At 39.1% G+C, this 17187-nt stretch overlaps 1 long non-coding RNA gene across 1 annotated transcript in view; it reads right to left on the reverse strand.

Moving 5' to 3' along the window:
- Nucleotides 1-1623: 1623 nt before the first annotated feature.
- LOC146761019 (uncharacterized) overlaps nt 1624-17187 on the reverse strand; it is a 43142-nt gene continuing 27578 nt past the window's right edge. The window contains exon 5 of the long non-coding RNA XR_014945247.1: nt 1624-1694. This is a non-coding gene — a long non-coding RNA (uncharacterized LOC146761019). The remainder of the gene's footprint in view (nt 1695-17187) is intronic.

Here is a 17187-nt window from a genome sequence, read left to right on the forward strand (position 1 = left end):
AAGTAGTATCTCTTTGTGCTCATTTAATCAAATTTTATTTCAGAAGCTGAGAGAAACTCTTGAAAAAATGCTCCTGCATTTAAGATCAAGTTATATAAATATGCAATTCTGAGCACTTTATTAACAGGAAGTGTAAAGAAAATTTTCATAATAATCTTCATATTAAAACACGCCAAATACTGTAATATATAGCTTTTGTTTTACACCATCATCACTCCTTCAAAATACATCTTAAATATCAGAGCATATATTTTCAGATCTTTTCCAAGGTATGAGTCCATTAATGCACAGGTAAGAATACTAAGATAGAAATGGTTTACAAACGAGACTTTTGCATCACAAGTTTTGTGACAGAACTTGAACTTAGAAGTCTGGAACTGTATCCGCGTAACTGTGAAATAACTCAGCCGTTCAGTTTCATTCTGAAGGGTCATTCTAAACACTGCAGTTGACTATGTGTTTTTGTTGTCAGGATTTACTAAACAAATTCCCTCAGGTTTCTATAAATGAAAGAGACCAAGTTGAAACAGTTTCTCACACAAAATTTTGTTTCTGTCATTACATTTACAGACCCTTCAGTCACTCTACCAATCTTCTCATACACCTTTCAAGCTGTGACAGCTTAGATAAATGACATGTTTAGTAGCTCATTGTAAGTCCACTTCTGCACTATCGGAATTGATGGCAGCATTATCGAAGACTTCAATGGCAGCTGGATTAAAGTTCAAAATGAATCATGTACACATTTATCAGAAAAAAAAATACAATTCAAACCTTCAAAACTTCTCAATATCAGTTTATACTGAACCAATCTTACTATAAAACAGGAAGAAGTGGCTGGACACTTTTGTAGAGTATTACTAATAGCCATTGAAATGCAGCTTCTTATTCTGCCACTTGCATCAAATCTCGTTATAACAGCTTGCCACAGAAGTCAAAGGAATTAAAAGCCATTTCAACAAATGTTGTATGATAGAATAAAAAGAATATGGGACAAGCAAGGTTTAAAACTGCCTTTTGAGACAGGCAACAATCTGCCACAAATTGATCCTACTGTGAGGCAGTAACCAGAATGCACATAATTTAAGGTTAAGCTTATAAGAAATCACAAAAGCAAAGAACTTTGGTAATTTGATGCACAATACAATGCTGCTATAAGGTTGGTATAATACATATTCCAGGTGGGCATGTATTTCATTTTCTCCTGCATGAAACCAGAGAGTACAAGTGCGGTCAGCCTTCCAAATTTTGTATTCTGCAGACCATTCCTGTTGTCCAGGCAACAAGAATCTGCAAATAAATCTCTTGGTAATAACGAATCAAATGCCACTAATACTGAGTATCTACAAAAGTATTCAGAGATGAGATTACCATCGATCTTAATTCACAATCTCTGGCAAATATAAAGATGTTAAGCTACTCAGTCAGTGTGGCATCTTTTAGGCAGAGCATGAAAGCCCAAAGCCTTAGCAACTTTCCCACAAGTTGTCTTGACATCGCTTTCAAGATTCATCATATTTAAAGACCATTTAAAAAGATATGAATAACATACCATATCAATGAAATAAGGGTATCACTCGTTTCCTCAGCTTTCCGTACAGGACATGGAACACTGTGGACATTATACAAGTGTGCACGTAATTCCACAGAGACCCAGGTTAAGAAGAAAGTAACACTTCTCTTCCTTGAAAATCCTGTCAATGAACAGAAAGGAACTCAGAAAATCTCCACAGAGAATTAAATGAACATGACTTAAAAGCTCTGACTTTCAGCTTCCTAAAACATAGTAGTTAAGACACAGACATCATAAAACGTACATTTTTTTGCCATTCAGAGAAGTTTGCATTTTAATCTCTCTGTGGTTACAGGTATCATGTTGACAGAGTTATCATGGTAGAAAATGCTGCCATTTTCTATATGATTGCCTCTTACACTCACTGTAACTTAGATGCCTTTTCTTCAAAGCTGTTTTTTGCATGCCCTACAAAATACCCTGAAGGCCATGAGTGAATTTTGCTATGGTATAGGACAGTAAGACAATAAGGAGGGTTGTTTATTATATGCAACAGATTGCCTCCATTTTGCACTCCCTGGTAATAGCTAGATCTCAACTATTCTACTATCTTAGAGACACAAGTCTCTTTCTAGACCACAAAAAAGGAGTTGCCTCAAAATAACATGTCTGGGGTGCTCAAAATTGCAGCCATGCCTCAGTTTGAGCAGCAGTATGAATATTTTTAAGAAATTTCATTTCAGCCAATGGAGGTCTTAATACCTGCTTTTTCTCTGCTTTGGAATATTCTTACTTAGAGGTTATTTGTTCAGACATGCATAATGGAAGATTCTTTAAGTGATACACGACAGTGATTAAATGGTCAATTTAAACACTGGATTTACTTCAAAATGTATAGATTTACGAGTCAAATATCACCTGTTTCTTTACAATTACATGTTTGTAAGCCTCATATGTATAATACAGCACTCCACTCACTATACTGAGAAACATTACACAGAGTAATAGATCATATAAAGTAACGTAGCAAACCTCACATACACTGTTGGCATAAGCAGACACTGAATCAGTGTCAACTGTCCAAATCAGCCTCTGAATAAAGTACTGCGGTTTTACAGAAACAGTGTCAAATGTCCCACTGATATTCACCCATTGTATCCAGAATATTTTCAAGCAGGGTACTTGCCCACATCATCTTGATTAGCTAATAGGAATTAAAGCTGAACAATCATGACAATTCGGGGTATCACTTACAGGTTTGTTCAAGGAAGCTTTGAGCACAGCAGTATTTGCATGGAGGGGAATTAAACCCATACTCACAGCTGTTTGCACTTACAGGAAACAGAATGGTTAATTTTATACAAATGAGTCTATTCTCTCTACGTTACTCAATCACTTGGCCTCCAACATATTGTCTTTTCCAGAGGATTTTTATGCACATGCTGAGCTTATCAGAGATCTGTTCAGCTGCTGTTTTCAGTGACAGAAAAGTTGGTTTTGTTTCCAGTCAAAAAACAGATCACCTTATAGTTTCCAAAACAAAAATAACTACTTCCCCAGTTTCAAAATGTAGCCCAGCAAAATATATGGAATTTCTTCTAAATATTAATTCCAATGATCTTCTCAAGGTACTACTTCATTTAGAGACAGTTCCTACAAAATCAGTAGTTAGGAGTGAGATTTATATTTGTTGTTGTTTTTTCAACCATTGCCTCATACGTGGTGACAAACAACTTTATAGATAGCAACATTTGATCATACTAGTTGTGCTTATTCTATGAAGTCAGTGGAAGCAGCAGAAGTAGTCAGGAGTTAGAATTACTATTCTATTTCGATTTCATGTCGAAACAAATGCCAGACTGTGCTTTGGAATTAACTTTTAAAAAACCAAACAAAACTACGAGAGGAAACTCACAAATAACAAATAAAAAAAGAAACAACCAGTATGGAAAGAGCCTCTGCAGGCTATTTGCATGAAAGTACACAGAGAAAGCAGACATTAAGCATCCAGTGGAAGATACTGTCATCTCAACACTAACTTGATGTGAGATACAATTTATCTTTCATTCCCAGTTTGAAGCTGAAATCTAAATCCTCAGATCCAACAGTCAGTAGTAGAAATATAGAGACCTGCTCCAGGTTCCTGCAGGGTTTCAAAACGTAAGGGTATCAGGATGTTCAGGCCTTGGTACAATTTTCCTTCATTCATCCTCTAACAACATGTATTGCAAAACTTCAGAGACCCATGTCACAATAAACCCAAGGGCCAAATCTAGATTTATGACAGTGGAAGCTAATCAGCTAAATATGCCTAAGTTTTAGTGCCGCTGCTTTTAAGTCATTCCATAAAAAATGTATGCTTGAATTGCAAAAAGACCTCAAAACTGAGCAGAAAGTTCAATCCTGCTCTACCTGCTGAATTCAGCCTAGAATCCTATTGGAATCTTATTAACATTGAAGCCAATGATCTTCTCTACCTCTGGTCACAAAGGTTAAGTAATAGAAAAGGTTAACTTGCAAGATACAGCGTAAGCCTACGAATAATCTAATTTCCACAACAACACTGAAAGTTGTAAAGATTATCTCATCGAACTGTCCATCTAGAATATGGAGTTTTATGCAAGTTTAAAACAAAAGTGCATCGGAATGTCCTCAGCTGATTCAAGGCAGAATAAAGGAGTCTAGTATAACATACTCATCCCACGAGATAAAAAGATGCAAATATGTTCCAGTGAGGTCTGTCAGAACAGCATTGCATTCACTGCCACTGCTGGCTGCTGAGAACAGCAAAGGCTATACTGTAAATACTTTGCTTCCCTTTACTCCATTGCCGTCGTTTCCCCAAGTCAACTCAGCTCTGTCCAGGAGTACCAACCAACAGCACAGAAGCTTCTACATTCTTCTTGCAGACCAATTCAGAAAAAGAAAAGCTTCTGAAAAAGGAAACGTGGCCTTCTTCCATATTTTGTCAGCCCTACCTAAGACAACTGGCAAGAACTCCTTGAGAAATCTTGGAAGCACAAGTTTCAAAATTTCACTCATATCTTACACAAGCATTAACACTGAGACTTATACATCAGTTCTTTCAAAGACCAATTTAACAGCTGGGACAAACTTTCTCAGGAAAGCTTAGAGTGAAAGAAGAATGGTTTTGAGTGACAGAATGAAACCAACACAATTCCCTTCATTTGTCCTGAAAATTTAAGGAGACAGCCAATATTAGAGTCTCGTGAGATCCTATGAGAGCTTTTTCTGCTTAAATAAAACTGAATATTACAGTTGACTTTTAACATTGTCCGAAAAATATGCTGTACCTTTTAAGGTCTACACTGGATTTATTTATTTATTTATTTATTTGTCACTAATATTCAGAGATGAGGCTCAGCTGTTATTTTTAAGGCTTGTCAAACACTTTCGGTACTTGTGCAGAGGAAATGCATGGTATTTTGAAACCTTGACTTTTACAGGTTATGCCTAAGCTCCAGTGCAGAAAACCCAGACACTTGGAAAAGCAGCAGGTCTCTGTGCACCTCCCTCCTCAGATTCAACAGGGAACAAGAGCTGAGCGTCCCCGTGTTGACTGTGTCTGCCCCGTGTGTAGACATGGCCACTTCCACATGCTGCCTGAAGTAGAGTCAGAGAAAGTATTTATCAGGAATGAAAGTATTTATCAGGAATGAAATACTTTTCAGGACAACTCAAAACTGAATCAGCAACCGATGCAACGAGTTGATTAATGACATGTACTTAGCACTGATTTAATCTTCTAAGCTTCTGCCCAAGTTGAAAATAAAAATTCCAACAGTAGAAGTTTCAGTAGATAATGAGCATTGTGAAAAACTGCAGCAGTCATTTGGTCTCAAAAAGTAGAATATGTCTTGCTTATATAACTTCTGGTTTAAAGTCTCCTGTTGAAGTTAATTTAGTTCAACCAACACATTCAGTAAAGCAACTGACACAGCAACTTGTTTCTTACAGATGGATAGGCAGTTCACTTCAGTACAAGGATACAAGTATACTCCTATTATATAACTTCTAAAACAAATCCCTTTGTGTCAATGCATAATAATGGATAAAAAGAAATGAAATTTACTTTTACATACACACGTACAAGCACGCATAGAGAGATTTAGAAAAGAGTGAATAACTTCAGACAAGTGCTGAATAGTTTTTTTGTATTCAAAGGACAGTTTACCACTTTCAAGGTTAAAGATCATTCATACATCATTCTCATGTGTTCTGTAAGCACATAAGAATTCTACTTATTAAAGCTGCAGTTAACTCTAGATTCTGCCAACACCAGAAATCTGCAGAACGCTCAGTAAGGTGCAATTTGCATGACTATCATATCTTCAAAACAGCAAAACTCTGAGGGCAACAAAGCTGTTAAAACCATTTTATGACAACGTGAGGTCACCAGTTTACTCTGATGACAACACAAGGTGGTTCAGGCACTTCATGGTGGAAAAGATGAAGCACTGTAATTGCTGCAGGAATGTTGTTTGGTTGTTTCAGGATGGTCCCATTAAAGACAAGCCCAGGAAGTCAAAACAATTAATAAAAGCTTTTGATTTTTCTGCTAAACCTGGTAAATGCTCTTCTTTGGCAACGCCTAATACAGTACACGCCATTTAGCATACTGCTATAAAAGGCAATGAACTATGCCTGCAGAGATTCATTCTTTGCAAAGTCTCCACTATAGATTCAAAGCTTGACAGATATGATACCACAAAGAAAAACAATGTATTGCATTGAAATACAGTCTCCTTTGGGGTGAACTGCAACGTGTTCTCCTCTGGAAGCATTGTGATATGCCTTATAGACTAGCATTACCTGACTGAAGCTCTGCTACCAAACTGCTTCAAGATCATTTTCAACACCTGGGAAAATGTATTCTGATTTATCATGGCTAAGAATGAAAGTATTATTGTTGCCTTCAATCTGAGTATCTGCACAGGAGATAATACAGATCTTCAGCAGAGCATAAAGCAGTATGAGAAACATGACTGTGTGCAGAAGACAAGGTAATGTCAATTAATTACAGTCTTAACACATAGAAAACTGCCCAACAAACATGAGCAGATATAAAACCTTTTTCTAAAATGTAGTTAGATGAACTTCTAAATTATGCCATCTCCTCTTCAAGACTTGAGGATCTGATGGCTTAGAGGCTCTCAACAGATTTTCCCTACCCACCACACGCAGTGAGGTTTGAAGAAGGAATTTTATCTATTGATATGTTGTGTTTTTGATTACCCTGTCTTGAAGATAAAAAAAAAAAAAAAAAGGTACGAGAGCAATAATCTGCCCATAAATTCAGGAGGATACAGAATGACTATTTCCTTTTAAACTAAAGGAAACTAATATGATAACAAGTCACTGTTTCTTGAAAATATTCCAGCAACAGGAAGTTATTTACTGTGCCTGTGTTCCTTTTGTTTAGGAACAAACCAGCAAATAAACCAATAGCATTGAATCACTGATCATTCTCTGTTGTGATAACTAAAAACAGTGGATCAAGGCTAGCAACATTTCAATAAAACATGTATGCACTTGGTTCATTTCAACACATGGTCACTAATCCCTACAGTGACAGATAGAGGAGAACAGATAAGGTGGAAGAGCACATCACAGCTCTCTCCCAGAAGATCTCTCTTGCCACATCCTCTTCCGAAGGAGTCCCTTTTACTTAGCCCAAGTTTTAAAATACTTCAAATAAAAGAATGACTGAGAAATAGACAGATCTTTTGATCATCTTGCTACTATCAACTGCGGCCTACAGAAGAATCAAGATTTCTAGCATACGGCAATGACAGTGTAATAGACATGCCTCCAAGGCACAGTCAAGGTTAATGCTAGGTGCTGCACAGAATGAAGATTAAAGAGGCATTCTTCTTCCCACAAAGAACAAGAATCTACACTTTCTTTCTCTCCTCTAACAGCATTTTGCTGTAAGTTGCTAATAAACATATGCAGTTAATTATGATCTTGCTATTTACAAAATAATAACTGATATTCTGCATATTTTATTGCTTTCTGCATAGAATTTTCACATACTGATGTATCAATTCAAACAAAATATGCTACAGATGAACACATTCTTGCATATCCAGTAACAAAGTAAGAGTTCCAACTTATTTCCCTCCTCAGAGCTGATGCTCAGTGCTTGAAACTAAATAACTGCCAAGTTCATGTGTACATTTGTTTCTGGATCAGACTCAATTGGCCCAAAAGTAAGGCCCTGTTTTGTGAAAGCACTCAAACTTGTTCAGCTGTTCCCTCAAGCCTATAAAATTAACAGTAATATCAGCATCAAAAATGTTAGAATATGGACATAAAAGAGAACACTGAAAGGATTCAGCTTGTCTGGGCTTCGGTATAAACTCCACAAATATAATTCCAAGCGCTTGCTTTATAGCAGTATTACTGCAGTGGGTATCCCTCCTTAGAAACAGTCAGTTTCCATTCAGCTTTACCGGGAACATTAATGCTGCAATTTCTCACCACTCTGCTGCTTTGAAGAATGACAAAAGTGAAATACAAAAGCAATTACTGGGCTACTAGTTTGTTGGTGGGTTTTGTTGTTGTTGTTGTTGTTGTTGTTTGTTTTTTTCATGTTTATTATTAGAAGTTTCAGTGCACACTAGAGATGTGATCTAGGTACTATTCTGAAGAAGCTACCTCCTGAAGGCCCAGGTCACCTTTCCTCAATGTAAGCCATAAATTTCTCATTTCATTCTTCTCATCCATTCCAACATTCCTTCCTGCTACAGCAAGGAGGAGGAGCTTTATACACTATAGATTTGGCACCCCTTCCCTTCCATCAGCTCTCAAAGTGCCACGGGGTGAGCCCTCTCCTACTTATTATTATTACTCCTACCTATGGAAAGACCAACTAGTGTTTCCCATCCAGAAGTAGTACATTATTGGTAGTATATATTATAAGACAGTGGGGAGCACTCAGATAACACATTCAAATAAAACCGACCACCTAGACATGAGCTATACCATAACATCCGGCCCGAGAGACTTAATAACCTTCCTCTTCCATAAGCACTGTCTGCTGAGAACAAGGTATCTACTACAGCCTTCTCTGTGCTATTTTTCAACTACTATATGATGCAATTTGTACAGGTGATAGGTACTAAAATGCCAGTTGTGTAGAATGGCAGCTGGGCAATAAGCTTTATTTTATGAAATAAATAAACTTCAAGGGCTTCCAGCCTTTTCATCTGAAACCACAATCTAAATCAAGAGCATCTGGACAAAACACAAGAAAAACTGGATTTGTGCTGATAGGAACAAAAGAATTAGAAAGCTCGCTCAGATTGTAACACATAGTGCTGTGATAATATGAATAATCATCAAATATTCTCCTGCTTTAAGAAAAACACACTTATGAAGATGATTAGTGGGAAGGTCTGTTTCATCATAATTGACCCAACAGCACAGGAAACAATCAGTTTTTGGTGTTAATTTGATGCAAAATTGAAACTGCCCAATATTAAAACGTGATCTTTTAATTATTTTAAATTGCAACACTCTTCAGGCAACCCAGCCTTCTTCAAGGCACTTTCCACTTGCACAGGAGCTGAGTATGATCTATAGGACTAATCCTTCTACTCCCTTGCAAAGCAGTTATAATTTTCAGATGACAGCAATCTTCCTTTGATATAATGAAGAAGGAAACATGTTGTTTACCATGTGAATAATCAGCCTCAAAATGTCAAATCTTTTCACACTTCATTCCTTCTATTTATCTAGATAGCATTCTCTTTTTCCTTACCAGTAATAAGCTCCACTTCTGTATGATGAAAATGCACCCTAAATTAAGGATGTTCTCTCTATAGTACCTATGTTATACATTCAAAATTCTCCATTATTTTATTCCTATCATGCTTTGTAGAAAGCGATTCAAGGATGCTCAGCATACTCCCTCTACAACGACAATCATTTAAAGGCCTGTTGTGTTAACATATATTATGCCTGGAAAAAACAAACAAACAAACAAAAAACAAAACAAAAAAAACCCAAACATTTTCCTCTTCACTTTCCACAAAATCTTCCTTCTTTGCCATCTTTACTTCTAATGCTACCACCATATATTTTGTTTTTTGAGCTTTTGCTATGTCACCATACTTTGTTCTTTACTTTCTCATTAGCTACTTTGTAATTACACAGATGATAACCACTAAAAAACCATAATACCAACTGCTCTCTCCCTTTTCTTTCCAAACTTACTCCATTCTGCAGATGCTATCAAAACGGGATTAAGTACTAGTCTAAACATAGATGTGTTTGTGTATAAGAAATAGTTGAAAGGAAAAGATGGAAGGAAAATAATGATGCAGGGAAGATATGTTCAGTCATTGAGGAATTTGTGTAAACTACTCTGACAGAAATAAATGCATTGCTAACTGTGTTGAACATCACCAGCTATGCAGGTGCCAAACACAGACTTCACTTGTGTCTCCTTATAGAGTTGTTGTAGTACACAAAAAAGTTTTTGTTCCAAGTATGAGGGTTGCTACAAAAGTAATGTTTCTGATTTCATTACTTTGGCCTGCAATTTCAGAGGCAAATATTAGTGGTACAGCTGCAGAGGCTGAACCTTCCCTTGCGGTGTTCCATTAAACGTTATTGCCCTGGGACAGCTGGCAGCAGAGAAGCAATCTGACTGGATGGTGCCTGACACAGAAGTGTGCATGAAGCAAAGGTATGAAACTGAATTCCTCCATGCAGAAAAAATACACCCATTAACATTCATCAACATTTGGTTTTGGGGAACCAAAGCGATTCAGGTGAGGTCCCGGATGATTGGAGGAAGGGTCACGTCACTCCCATTTACAAGAAGGGGAGCAGGGACGACCCGGGTAACTACAGGCCGGTGAGTCTCACCTCTGTGCCTGGGAAGATTATGGAACAGATCCTCCTGGACAACATGCTTGATCACATAAAGAACGAGCATGTGATCCGAGACAGCCAGCATGGCTTCACCAGGGGAAGGTCATGCTTAACTAATCTTGTGGCCTTCTATGATGGAGTGACGGCGTTGGTGGATGAAGGGAAGGCGACCGATGTCATTTACCTGGACCTGAGCAAGGCCTTTGACATGGTCCCCCATCACATCCTCATCTCCAAATTGGAGGGAGGTGGATTTGATGGGTGGACAACTAGATGGATAAGCAATTGGTTGAAAGGCCGCAGACAGAGGGTGGTGGTCAATGGCTCTATGTCCAGGTGGAGGCCGGTAACGAGCGGTGTCCCTCAAGGGTCTGTCTTGGGACCGGTGCTCTTTAACATCTTTATTAATGACATCGATGAGGGAATGGAGTGCACCCTTAGCAAGTTTGCTGACGACACCAAGCTGAGTGGTGCAGTCGATACGGTGGAGGGAACAGATGCCATTCAGAGGGACCTTGACAGGCTGGAAAGCTGGGCTCGGGTGAACCTAATGAGGTTCAACACGGCAAAGTGCAAGGTTTTGCACTTGGGCCGGAAGAACCCCAGGCACCTGTACAGGCTGGGAGGAGTTGTCCTTGAGAGCAGCTCGGCAGAAAAAGACCTAGGGGTCCTGATAGATGAGAAACTTAACATGAGCCAGCAGTGCGCTCTGGCAGCCCGGAAAGCAAATGGGATCCTGGGCTCCATCAGGAGAGGGGTGGTCAGCAGGGATAGGGAGGTGATCGTCCCTCTCTACTCTGCTCTTGTGAGGCCCCATCTGGAGTACTGTGTCCAGGTGTGGAGCCCTCAGTACAAAAAAGATATGGAGATTTTGGAAAGGGTCCAGAGGAGGGCCACAAAGATGATCAGGGGGCTGGAGCACCTCCCCTATGAGGACAGGCTGAGGGAGTTGGGTTTGTTCAGCCTGGAGAAGAGAAGGTTGCGAGGTGACCTCATTGCAGCCTTTCAATACCTGAAGGGAACTTACTCCCAGGAGGGGAGTAAACTCTTCGAAAGGGCTGATAATAGCAGGACTAGGGGAAATGGTTTTAAGTTGAAGGAGGGAAGATTTAGGTTGGATGTTAGGGGAAAGTTCTTTACTAGAAGGGTGGTTAGGTCCTGGAACAGGCTGCCCAGTGAGGTTGTGGATGCCCCGTCCTTGGAGGTGTTCAAGACCAGGTTGGACAGGGCCCTGGGCAACCTGATCTAGTAAATGTGTATGTTTGGTGGCCCTGCTAGGCAGGGGGGTTGGAACTACATGATCCTTGAGGTCCCTTCCAACCCGGGTAATTCTGTGATTCTGTGATTCTGTGTGCTGTGCTTCAGCAGTGGTAACAGAGGTGACAGAGAGCCATGCAGATTTTTACGACTGTGACATGCAGGCTCTTGTCCACCACTGGCAAAAATGCCAGCTATGGTGGTGTGTGGGAATAAAGTGATACATTTCTTTCTATCTCAGACAGGGTGACAACACTGTACAGAACTGTAACATTGTGAATTCTTCCTCTCTTTCTGATTGGTTAAGAGATAGACTTGCAGCTAACCAGTGACCAGCCAAATAAATCAGTAACAACTCTGTGAAGGCCTTAGAACAAAAATACACTAATTCTCTTGTGAAAGATTCAGAATAAACAGGCATTGTGCACAAGCAATGGAGGAGTCACGAGTTGGTCAGATCCCTTAAGGTGGTCTCAGGTTCGTCCCTAAAGAAATCACAACCTTCCACAATTACCGTGCAAAGGAAGAAGTATGGCATGTGTACAACACATGACAATGGATGCTCACAGCCAGCAACAGCTCCCAGCCCGAGTGGAAGAAACCAGTGCCATAAAAGGTACTGTGATCCCCACAGCTGGCAGCACACTCCCCACTTCATCCCCATCTACCCCAGAATAACAACAAGCCCCCAGGATCACAGGATCCACAGCAGTGACTTGCTCCTCTTTATTTTTTCCTCTTTTTCCTATTGCGCTCTTCTGTCTTTTAACAAATAAAGGCACACTCCTACTCAGTTAACATTTTTACTCCTTTTCAAGTCTTAATTCAGAGGGATTGAGATTGACATAGTGAACCAGGAGCTGTGAGCTGCTTTTGCTTGCAATCTGGTGACTATGGTGAAAAATGGTGTTTTGAAACCGAGAATTTATCAAATTATGTTATCGCACTCTTTGCCTTTGGTGCAGCTTTCATGGAAATAAGTAGGAGCCACCTACATGTATAAGAACAAGCAAAGCATGTCCAAAGCATGGAGCACAAGGTCTAGAGGCTGCTTTCATGAACAAGAACTCTCACCGGTGCTTTTACTAAGAAAACTGATCAAAGGGAAATCCAAGTAGGAATAAGGCAGCACGAGCTGCCTGCCTGGAACAGAGGTAAAAAGAGATGCTGACATTCACCATTCAGTAGAATAGAATAGATGGAACAGTTGCTGCCTTCTTCCATGCACTTCTAGCTGCTAGTGTTCAAACTGGAATTGGGCACAGTTCCTCTCAGCACACTAAAAACACATTCAATACTCACTGCTGTCACTTAATTACCATGATATTGCTGTGTTGCCTAACGAGGATTAACAAACTGGTGAGGGAAAAAACGAACAAACAAAAAACAAACAACACAATAAAAACAAAATAAAAATAAAAACCAGCTAAAGATTGCTCCATTAAGAATGAAAAAGCCCAGCTGAATTTTATCCAGCCATTGAAAGATAACATAGTCACATTATCATCATACCCCCTTGATTCAGCTGCTTTGAGAGAGCTCTCCTTGTTTTAACAGTGAGGCAGAAGCAATAGTGGCAGCTCATCTGTGTGAATTTTGTACAGGACTGTTCAACGCACAACTTAAGCCAGCTGAGTATTTGCAGAAATGCATGTATTTTAAACAAGTCTTCAGCATTTGCTGGTTTTGTCCTCATTAATTCATTAACCGAGAAGTACCTTTCATGCACTGGCTCCAGTTTTTCCTCTTCTGAATTTGGACAAGTTTGTAGTGCAGATTTCATACACTGAAGTTTTCATTGGAACTATTCCTATACTGGCTGAGTTATGCTACACCTTTTATCCTGGTATAGCTGGAATCTAATTATAGCCTGAAGGTATTTCTCTACAGATCTTTTCCTAATTCTGTGGCAGAATCTAAAGGTGAATAAACAGCATTAGTAATGCAAATGCCTTATAGGTGAAGTAGAAGTGCTTATACTACGTACTCCCCAAACAGATAATCACACAGAAGTAAATATGGACTGATACAAAAAAAAAAAAAAAAAAAAAAGGGGGTCACATGCAGCAAATAATACACAATGAAGCAGATCAGGTAAGAATCACAGAATTGCTCAGGTTGGAAAAGACCTTAATGATCATTAAATCCAAATGCAACCTAACCATACTAACTTAACAGTAACAACCCCCCTGCTAAATCATGTCCCTGAGCATCACATCCAAGCAGTTTTTAAACACATCCAGGGATGGTGATTCAACCACCTCCCTGGAGAGCCTATTCCAGTGCTTAACTATCCTATCTGTTAAGAAGTTTTTCCTTATATCCAACCTAAATTTACTCTGGCACAATTTGAGGCCATTTCCTCTCATCCTGTCACCTGTCACCAGTGAGAAGAGACCTGCTCTGCTCTCACTGTAAAAGCACCTCTCAGATATTGTAAGAGAACAGTAAGGTCTCTCCTCAGCCTCTTCTTTCCCAGACTAACCAGTTCCAGTTCCTTCAGTCTCTCCTCATAGGGCATATTCTCCAAGCCCTTCACAAGCCTTGCTGACCTTCTCTGGACCTGCTCCAGTACTCCATGTCCTTTCTGTACTGAGGTGCCCAAAACTGAACACAGCACTCAAGGTGAAGCCTCACCAATGCCGAGTACATGGGGCAGGATTACTTCCCTAGCCCTGCTCACCACACCATTCCTGATATAAGCCAGGATGCCATTGGCCTTCTTGGCCACCTGGGCACACCGTTGGCTCACATTCAGCTGACTGCCCATCAGCACACCAAGGTCCCTTTCCAGCAAGAAGTTTTGCAGCCACACCTCCCCAGTCCTGTAGGGTTACCTGGGACTGTTGTGTCCAAAATGCAGGGCCTAACACTGGGTTCTATTGAAACTCACACAGTTTACCTTGGTCCATCGATCCACTCTAGAACCTTTTTGTTGCCACATGGGATTTCTTAGTATACAGCTGAAGGTATACTGACAAATAAAAACAGCTGTAGCTGGATATGTCATACCCTTCTCTGTTTCACTCTGTTCACTAGAGTGATGGAGATGAAAGTAGAAAAAAAAAACCAAACACCTCACTGTTACCTTGGCTTTGCATCCCATATTGGCCTGTGTCAAAGAAAGTACCCATGCAGCTGGATTTTTAGGCTTGAGTTTCTTATCTCCTGAAGAAAGCTGTTCAGAAGGCAAATTCTTTATTTCACTATCCCATTTTTATTTTTTCCCCTTCCTTTCAAAAGCAGGAAAGTCAAAGTGCCCACCAGAAATGAAAACTAGAAACAATGTCTGAATTCTTCTGACATCTAGTTGATCTGCAAACACTTGAGCTCCCTGTTGGAATCCAGTCACAGCCAACTTTAAACTGATCTCTAGTACTGGGCCTATTTGCATTTATAACTTTCAGTTAGGACCACTGTCAGATGAGCACTCCCTTCAGTTCATGCTTACCTAGTATAAATAACCCACGATCATGCTACTGCTTTGCTTTCTGAACCTGTGTCTAGATATTGCTAAGAAAAACCACATGCACACTTAACCCACAGGTCTCTAAGGGGGCTCTCACCCACATGACAGCAAGGCTTTTTCACTCCACTCTGAGACTATCCTGCCCGAGGTGTTTGTACTTAAACGTTGTCCACTTACAGATGCCAGTTATTTTACTCATGTTCAATTTTATCTTTTGATTTTATTCCCCCTTGGCGTTTAATTAAGACCAGCAATAAATTATATAGCATGTTGCAGTTATTTAACCAAAGGTAAGCTGAAAGCATTCAAGAAAAATCCATGGAAATTAAAAAGCAGCTTGTTTCTTGTTTCAGTTGTCTTGTTTTGACAGTACCCTCCAGCTCTCGCAGGTTTAATTTCTCTTTCAAGCTAGAGGAATAAAGCAAAGTGCCAAAGAAAACCACTTTGTCCAGCCTCAAATAGTCATTCTGAGATAATTACAGAGCTGAATATTCAGGCTGAAGTTCTCCAGATAATTTGAGGTTTAGGTTAGCTGTATTTCTTTAGTAATTATTTCAATTCTAACTCACCTCCACGAAAATAAACCCAAGCACACAGAGAATGTTTTTCCCTGGATAAGGGCAAACAGATATGTCATATAGCGGCATACTTCTATAACTTTCCCAGAAATCCAGGTAACTAAACTAAACAAGTTATTCTAGGTTGCTGTTTCCTACAATTATCCTTTCAGTAGTGTTCTTTTGCTTAATCAAAATACTCTGAATATTCAGTTAGGTTTTAAGTTATGAAAAAATAAATGCTTTAAATAATAAGATTGAAAAAAAAAATCTAGACTAAGCAATTTGTGTATTGTGAAAAAACAAAATTATTTCTGAAAAGAAGATGATACAGGTAAAGAGACAGAACTTGCAGACCGTTTCACATTACTCAAAATGTACTTACTCTTTGAAATACCTAAAGATTTACTCTAGATTTAACAGAGAGTAATGTCACACATAAGTACACATACCTTTGAGTAAACAGAATCAAGTCAGTAATTCAAAAAATTCAAACATATATTGTAAATGAATACAAAAATCTTGTCACTAAAAGTTGCCAATTCAGTATTTATCTCGAACACCAAGAAGACAAGAAACCGTAGCCATTTATAATAGTCAAATTTAGACACGAGCCAGGGATTAATTCTGGAGTCTTATATGGCTTACAACATTACATCTTGCACTTTACCAGAGTATGGAACTTGCCACTAAAGAATCACCACTGTAGACAGCAGTGGGGGCTTAGAGAAAAGCAGTAATACAGCAATAATCTTGCTCCTTGCTCCAAGAGTTTATTTTCATCAAATTAAGAGCACAGTGCCGCACTACTGATTTAATGAATGCTTTCATCTCTTAAGTTAACGGCATCATTTCAACTCTCTGAAGAAACAATAATATATTATGGATTCACAATCAAGAATTTGTAGTCACAATGCATTTCTATTTCATATATCCCTCTGTACATAATTAAGAATTAAATTCTTTGCACTGTATTCAAGCTATAAGCAATCCTCTGAGAGTTTTTAGATGAGCTTTAATGATCACTCTGCATGAGGACTTTGAATACTAATATTACCAATAAAAACAGCTCTATAAATACACCAGCTCCAGAGATCTACTTCTCATCATACTATGATATTTGCATTGTGACAAGAAGCTTCATTTTGCAGAGCCTGAGAGGTAGGACAGAATCTCACCTGTTAACTTTTGATAAAGCAAATGAGGCTCATTTCATTTCCTGCCAATACAGCACTATGCTTGGAGTTTAGCAGCTCTTTTCTTGCTCAGTCTTCAGCACATTCACCTTACTGACAGACAACAAACACCACGGAACATTCAAGTATCATTTTTACAGTATGGTAGTCTGGTTGTGCTCAAGAAGAGCTCTTCCCTTTCTACCTACTTATGTAAACCACACAAGAAGCATTCCTTAGAGTACTAGTAACCTGCATTGGTTGGACATCAGCTCCTCACCACTGCAGATCAGTAACAGTGCTTCAACATCC

The sequence above is a fragment of the Coturnix japonica genome, chromosome 4 (genome assembly GCF_054131305.1).
Source record: "Coturnix japonica strain WE chromosome 4, WE-NBRP24, whole genome shotgun sequence".
In the NCBI taxonomy this organism is placed as follows: Eukaryota; Metazoa; Chordata; class Aves; order Galliformes; family Phasianidae; genus Coturnix; species Coturnix japonica.